The sequence below is a fragment of the Hordeum vulgare genome, chromosome 6H (assembly GCF_904849725.1).
Source record: "Hordeum vulgare subsp. vulgare chromosome 6H, MorexV3_pseudomolecules_assembly, whole genome shotgun sequence".
Lineage (NCBI taxonomy): Eukaryota > Viridiplantae > Streptophyta > Magnoliopsida > Poales > Poaceae > Hordeum > Hordeum vulgare.
In genome coordinates, this window is record NC_058523.1 from 490,322,621 (window position 1) to 490,328,001 (window position 5,381).

The window sequence follows — 5,381 nt, forward strand, 5'->3', positions numbered from 1 at the left end:
CACTGCCTAGCGATTATTCACGAGCATATTACTACCGAATCCTAAGTCTTGAACAGGTTATGTTTTGCAGTGCATGCTTGGACCTGAACTAGAGCGAAATATAAAAGTAACTACAGAGCAACGTATCTGGAGAGGGGGGGGATGAGTCACCTGCGCTTGACGGCAGGAGGGGAGCGGCCCCGGGTGCCGGCAGGCGAGGACGCGGAGCGGGAGGAGTCAGACGAGGACCGCGAGCCCGGGCGCGAGGAGACTGAGGACGTGGAGCGGGATGAGGAGCCAGACGAGGACCGCGAACACGAGGAGCCCGAGGACACGGAGTGGGAGGAGGAGCCCGAGGACGCGGACGCGGAGCGAAACGAGGACCGCGAGGCCGAGCAAGGCGCAACAGATCTGGGCGAGGAGATAGGTCATGGCGCGCTCCTCCTGAGGGTTCCGACCGTCGAACTAGGGGCCGCTCACCTCTTCAAGTCGATGATGGTGCCCCGGACGTAGAGCCTGACACGCTACCCCGTGCGTCCCTTCACCATGGCTGCCGCCATCGGAGATGAGGGGCTCGGGGATTGGGGAGGAGGTGTGGATCAGGAGGGGGGCGGGGACGGGGACGGGGAGGAGGTGGCGGCGGCGGCGAGGAGATGGGGACGAGGGAGGAAGGGTGGGATGGGGGGTCTGAGCTAGGGTTTGGCGTGCGGGTGAGGTTATCTCTTTTTCAGTTTTTTAGATAGATGGATGGATGGATGTGGGATGGAGAGATGGATGGATGGATGGATGGGCGCCATGTCATCGATCCGTGGGAAGGGTTGTGATTGGTTCGGAAAATCAGTGATTTAAATAGTTTCGAAGTGCTAAAAATAGAGGAATTTTATGAAGCATCTGAGGGTAATCGTTATAAATTTTTTCATGAGGCAATGATTTGGATAGGAAAGAGTGCCCAAAAAATATGAGGGTAATCAAAGAAATAGAAATAGCACTTCCTTCATAAAGTGCCGTTCTGAACAGAATAGGAAAATGAATATTGCAGAATTATTTTTGAACTATGAAAGGAAGGGTTTTCACATATTTGAGGAATATATGATCCAAACTATTTATGATAATTTTTCGAGAATTTTTGGAATGATAGAATAGTAGGTTGCTTCACAAACTAGGCGGGTTTGACGCGTGACATAGAATGGACCCACGAGTGACATGTCAACATAGTTAGAACATGTTACGACATTTTATATTCGTCGTAGAAGTTATGACGATCTCATCTTATGCGGTTACGACGTTTTTGACTCACATCGTCGTAATTTATATGTAGATTTGATCCCCTCAAACGGTTTACGACGATCTCGGATGAAATCGTCATAGATTTATGACAAATTCATCAACAACGTCTTAAAAACGTCATGTATGAGCATATTTCTTGTAGTGATATAGCTAGGTTCCGACAAAGTTTTTTTTGAGCAACTTTGGGGTGATATTGAGCAACTTTAGTGCTAAAAAGAAATTTCTTATCAGTGTGCGTAGTATGATCGTCTATCAACGAAAATTCCTTCAAAGTTATCTACCATGAGTAGAAGGTTAACTAACTTCACCATTTAACAACCACATGGTAGATTCATTAGATATTTCCAAACTAAAATAGTTAAATTATGCGTTGGATGTGTATACTCGGTTTCTCATGCGTTGGATGTGCATTAATTCCTATAAAAAAATAAAAAAAAGCTAAACCGTGTGTTGGAATTATGATATGTTTTCATCGTTGGGTTCCTCGTGACAAACTCTTCAAAACAAGATCCCATATGAATATGTTTTAGAGAGTTTCTTTTTTCAAAAGCAACTTCGATGTTAGATGAGGCAACCTAAGTGCTAAAAGAAGCAACTTTGATGCTAGATGAATTGCATCGTGTGTATACACATGAGTTGCTTGTTGAATGCACTCAAGTTGCTCAAAATACACTAAAAGTTGCTAAAAAAATTTGTGATACTCGAGTGCAATTATGGCAACTATTTATAAAAAGAAGACAACTGGGCATCAATGGTAGGCAACTGAACATCAACCGTGGACAATTGATTATCAGTAATACGCAACTAAGCATCAAAATTGAGCAATTTCATAGTATTTTGTAGGCAACTGAGCATCAAAATTGAGCAATTTCACAGTATTTGTAGGCAGCTGAACATCAATCATAGGCAATTGATCAGCATTGTTTAATTATGTAAAGCTTTGATGTGAATCTAGTCAACTGTTAGTCGTGGTAACCAACTTAGAAGAATTCTTCGCTGATAGATAGTCATACTAAGGGGGGAGGGGGAAGGATTTGCTTGCCTATAGCACTAAAGTTGCCTCATTTAGCACAGAAAGTTGTTAAAAGAATTTCGTCGAAACCTATCCATATGGGATTTAGTTTTGAAAAGCTCGTCGTAAGAAACACAGCCGAGAAAACGGATTGTCATTCTAACGCTCGGTTCAAAAGTTATAACTTAAAAAAAATTAAACGCTAATAAATGCACGTGGATTTTCTCCCTTGGGTGCGCCGGCTACCGAGAGCGGGCACTGCTGCGCTAATAAATGCAAGTGGATTTTCTCTCTCGGGTGCGCCGACTACCGCGAGCGAGCACTTCTGCGCTCGGTAGTCACGTCCCTAATTTTAATGTTTTGTGGCTCATACATGCATTTGATTGGGTTAGCATCTATTTTTTGTCTATGAACACATGTCAAAGTTGTACGTTAGTTAAGATATAACCTCACTATCTTTCTTCATTAAATACAGTGCCACGTAAGCAAAAGGGATTTTTATTTCTGTGCCCCTCGTTCGTTAGTTCTACTCATTCATCCCCACGCTCTTAACTTTTGCTCACTTTTCCCCACTCCCTTGCTCGAAACCCTCAGAACAGGTTACAACGGACGTTCCCGTTGGGTCAGTGCTTTGACTGTTAACTCTGACGAGTGGGGACGCGTAGGGCACATGCAACTGACCACGGTCGTGGGGTAGCATGTGTTGATGGGGGCAGTCGATGGGACATGCCCGAAACGTCCCATCGTATAAAGAGGGGGAACCACCTCCTAGCGCATCGCCCCTACCATTTCCCCCAAATCCCCTCCCTGCCGCATCGTCTTCCTCTCCCCAACCGACATCATCTCGCTCTCCTCCACTGCCGTCTCGCTGTTTCCCACCGCATCCTCTTCCTCACCTTCATCGCCTCCATCTATCCGATGGTAGAAGCTCATGGCGACGCCGACGCAGTGGCCGGAGATGTAGTGGAGTTGCAGGGCGCGGTGACCGCGGATGAAGTGAAGGATGTTGGTGGGGTCCACGACGGTGCGGGGAAACTCACAACCGTTGCGGATGTGGAGAAGGAGGTGCCGGTGTTCGCCTCAATGCTGCCGGAGCGGAAGGTGACGGCGTCGCGCGGCGCAGTCCATCCCGATACCCGTGATGCGCAACCTCGCGAGGAGCGGGAGGTATTTGCACTTGCTTGTTAGTTGCAATATTTAGGATATTAGCTTGTAGAGTTCGTTGCATTGGTTAGATTGTGATTCATACGGTAGTAGAGATGGTTAGAGTAGTTGGTTTGACGGATGGGCCGGAGTTTTCTATATGGGGGGATGGGGGTTTTTTCGTTGCAAAAATGCTAGATAGATCTGTATGAGAGATAGGGATCTCTATGCTTCAATGCTACACATATGTATGCTTATTAGATTTGTTTTTAATGCTACACAAATTGGGTTTTTTAATGCTACACACATGTATGCTTATTAGATTAGGTCCCTATTAGATTTGTTTTTGAATGATGCACATATTGGGGTTTTGAATGTCATTTGCCCAAATGGAATCCATTGATTAAGAAGTTATTTGATTCATTAGTATATAAATTTTTCTACAATATGTAGTTATATTAGCTCTGTTGTTCAATGTGTGTGCATGAAAATGGAAAATGCAAATAACCCTAGTATATTAGCCCTAAATTTTCAATTGGCTTCTGTATTTACTAGTGATGGATGTAATTGTATATTCAGGAGGATGATGGATGGGGGAAAAAGAGGAAGCTGGCCTTTACTGGGTTCGACCCGTACGATCGAGAGTATAGTGACGACGAAGAATATGAGGTAAGCCTACTTGAAATTTAGATTGTTCATTTAGTTCCTTCGACATGGTGTATATGAATCTATAATGTATTAATGCAATTCATTCATGTGTGCGGTATGATTCTGGAGAAGATGTGTACAAGGGCAACTTTGTGTCCTTCAAAGCGAAGGAGGTGGAGAAGATCAAGGCCAAGGTAGTTGCTTCCTTCTTCAACCGCAAGATCAAGAAGTGGCGTTGCCCCTACTGCACCACCAAGCCAAAGCCATAGGATGGCCGCTTCGATCACCTTGTGTCTCATACAGAGGATGTAGCGATTCGCGGGGAGGACTACATGATGAGGGGGAAGCATGCTGCCCTTGCGAAGGCACTGACTCCGGTGTGATGTGATGATGTGATGAACTGAATGTGGTAGCATGTTTTATCTTTATCTTTTGGGTTACTTCTGGTAAACTGAATGTGGCTGTTTATGATGTGATGAACTGAATCTATGGTAGTAATGTATTAGGGTACCCAATGTATTATGGGAACCCATGTATTATGCTATCTATATTTGTCTGTCCTTAAATTTGCATGTGGTGTATGGTTACTTGTGTTTAGATATTTTTTGAATTAATCTTCATATTTTTACATTTTCTTTTAAAAAATATGCTTTAATATAAAAACTATTAAAAACACGTTTGAAATATGAAAATGTAAAACTAAGTTCAGATCCTTCTTATTCACTTTGAAATAAAGCTTTGGTGATTTTTTTAAATTTTTCAAAAACACAAGGTAACCCTACCTCATCTCCTTGAACTCTATGAAATCTTGTAGGTGACAGCTCATATGTGTGAAGGTTTTCTCATGAAAATGACCATAGATGTTGTGTCCTTAAATTTTCTTGTGGTGTATGGTTACTTCTCTTTAGATGTTGTGAGCTATGAGTTTAGGTGTTGCAATGATTACACATGTTGTTTCAGTGTTGCTTCACTCATTAGACATGCTACAAAAAAACCTTGGCAAACTATCTAGGGTAACTATCTATGTTTGTATAGGAGATCATGTGTGCAAAATTTGATGTGATTTAGAGGATGTCAAAGAAATTTCAATTTGAGAAATGTGCTTCAAATGAGCTCCCATGCTAGGGTAAACAACTCCATCTGTAATCAAGTTTTTCTGGACCTACTCTAAATGAGCCAAATGTTTTTTATTAACACATATTCAATTTATATAGTGTAGATTCGAAGTCTCGCTATTTTTTGAATTAATCTTCATATTTTTACATTTTCTTTTGAAAAATATGCTTTAATATAAAAACTATTAAAAACACGT